Source organism: Uloborus diversus, chromosome 1 (genome assembly GCF_026930045.1).
Source record: "Uloborus diversus isolate 005 chromosome 1, Udiv.v.3.1, whole genome shotgun sequence".
In the NCBI taxonomy this organism is placed as follows: Eukaryota; Metazoa; Arthropoda; class Arachnida; order Araneae; family Uloboridae; genus Uloborus; species Uloborus diversus.
Window position 1 is genome coordinate 184,701,617 of NC_072731.1, and position 3,049 is coordinate 184,704,665.

Sequence of the window (3,049 nt, forward strand, 5' to 3'; positions counted from 1 at the left end):
ATCGACGATTTATGAACTTTTTCTTCTCGTATGCGCCATGGCGCTTGCGACCGAAAATATGGTATGTACACAAGGTAACTTAATTTCAAATGATTTCATTATTTATGGGATTAATATCACACATTACGTTTGTAACAAATAACTTCTGCAAAAAAGAAAAAAGTAGACCAATTAATTTTAAAAATGAAAAAAAAAAAAACTTGACAAAAAAAATTCAAAACATATCATAGTCTGGAAATTTTTTTTTCTTCTTATAATCCGCGACGGTAGCGGATAATACAAAAGCCACAAAACGAAGTTCATTTTGATTTAATAAACAATTTTTGCAACTAAATTGAAAACATGAAGAAATAATAAATTTAAAGCAAAACTAAAATAAACCTCGTGCAAATGGAGACTTCTTTGCCTCTAGGATTATTTATTCTATGTAGCATGAACCGCGTGAAAGGAAAATTCAAGCTACGTAAAATAAACAACCCTACAGGCAAAGAAGCCATCTTTTTAAGCGACTTCTTATGTATAAATTGAGGTTCAAAATACCTTGATGTTGAAGGGGAAAATGCAGATAAATCGCGGCAGCGTGCAATTCAAACCTCATTGGTTTTACTTTTTTAACAGATAATTAGCGGATAGTGCGCAGGAAAATGTGGTACTTAATTTTGCAAAGTAAAAATGATTTTTTTTTTATCTGATCAATTTTCCCTGAATTTCTGTTATTTTCTTGAAATTCCCTGATATTTCTCTCGTCAATAAAATTGCCCGATTTCTCGTTTCTGTCGCCACCTCTTGGACAGCAGTATGACATGACTTGAAACAAAGGGTTCCAAGGGTGGAAAAACCTGAATTTATGTTCAATCACTTTGTACTTCATTTTTCTGAAACAAAAGCATTAATTTATTTTAGCAGTTCTAATCTTCGTTTTTAGTCAAGTTGTTTTTTAAAACTCCAACTTTGTCAAAAGGAAACTTGAGGATGCGTATGAATGTGATCATTACCTTCTGCTTTTATAACCACTTGGAAAATTTTGTGAATGATACTAGAAAGAGCTGAACAGCTACAAGAAAATATGAGCACTTCCAATCCAAAGTAATGTTACCTTTTTTCGGACTGAATCAAAAAAAAAAAAAAAAAATGGTGAGACGCGTGAAGCTTATGTATCACACGTTGAATATTGGTGCTTTATAGTAGCTATATTCATTTTATTTCACCATCACACAACTTGAAATTCAAAAAAGTATGCATAGTATTTCCAAGGCGACTGTTGCGTCAAAAAAGTATAGAAGTGTGTGTGGGGATTAAGGGGGCCATCTCGCAAGTTGATTTTTTCCCCTTTTTGTAAAACTGAGTTATATGTTATTTGATTTCCACAATATTTCCACAATACTGATTAAATGACCACTAAAATATGTGGAATGTGGCCTAGAAAATCAAGACACATGATCGCCGTGGATTCTCCTCTTACAATTAAAAGTTCCATTCTTAAGAAATAACACGAGAAAAGACCATTTTTTTTTTGTAATTTTTAGTTTTTATTTTCATGAAATAAATCAATCTGTAAAAAATCATTTTTCAACCAAATGTCTATTTTTACTCTGAAAAGTGAGGAGGCAAGACTTCTTTACTTTTGGAAGTGAAGGGGCAGTTGCCCCCTATGAATATATACGAGCCGCCTATGAATATTTCAACTGGGGCAGTTATAATTTGTTGTTTGTCTGTTATGGATCAAATGTAAAATCACTCTGTTATGCATGCAAATTACTTTTGCATAACATTTACTGTATGGTACTAAAAAAAAAAAAAAAAAAAAAACCATTTTGCATTAAATAAATTATTTTCATAAAGAATATCAGCTATGTTGTACATAGTCTGCATGCAAGCAGTGTCTGAATACAAGCTGATTTTACAACCGTTTTTTTGGTATCTTTACAAAAATTTTATTTTAAAATTGGTACTTTCACAAAAATCAAGTAATAAAGTGAGCAGCTTTACAAAATTAATTTTGGAAATCAGCAGTCACAAAAAAATATTAAAAAATCGGAAGTTTCGCAAAAATTCGCATTTTAAAATAGATATTGTTTTTCTGTTGAAAACTAATTTACTCATAAAATAAAATGCTAAGCAGATTTACATAAACAATCTCTTACGTAACAACATTTTCGTAGTATTTTAACTCATTCTTGGCCATTTTTCGCCTTTTCAAAATTTCATCGCAATCCTTTAGCATTTGTTTTGAGTTTTGATAATCTCCGGAATGTACAGAGTACAAACGCTACTGTGTTGAAATAGGATGAAATTTTTCATACCTTTTAGACCTTAAGCTCCACATCTATCCAAAAAAAAAAAGTTGGAAATAATAGTAGATGATATTTGCACTTTTCAAACTAAAATTTCAGTTGCTTTGATTTTCGTTTACAAAAAACAGATGATGTTGATTCAATACATTGAAGGAAACCACTGCTTTGCTACTTTTACTTTTCCCAGAGCCATATTTAATTTTAAATCATACAACTGCTTTTAATTAAAAGGATTGTAAAAAATGTGAAAATAAAACAAAAAAATACATAAAATATTTGTATGAAATTTTCTCAAAATTCTTTTTTCTAAAACATGACCATTTAAGAAGGAACCATTTACCTCCATTCAGAAATAAATTGTGAGAGTAACATGTCGAAAAGTCATTCTTATAGTCCTACAATATATAGAAATGTATTTTTTGCAGTTTGTTCTTACAAACTATGTATAAGCTTCAAGATAAAAATCCACTCTAAATCATAAACATAATACCAAGTATTTTAAAATTCAATGACTCAAATTGGAAACAAAATTTTGAATAGTATTAAAATTGGTAATTATTAAGTCATAGAATAAATTTTACATAAAAAATACAGCAGTGAAGTGCAGTGAGCCCAAAAAATCAAGCAGTGTTTGGGCACTCCCAGTAGCAGACACATGGGGGGGGGGAGAGATCATAGAGGTCATGACCCCCTTCCCCCCTTATAAACCACCAACAATAGTTTCAGGGCTCCCAACACATTTTAGCTTCAGAAAA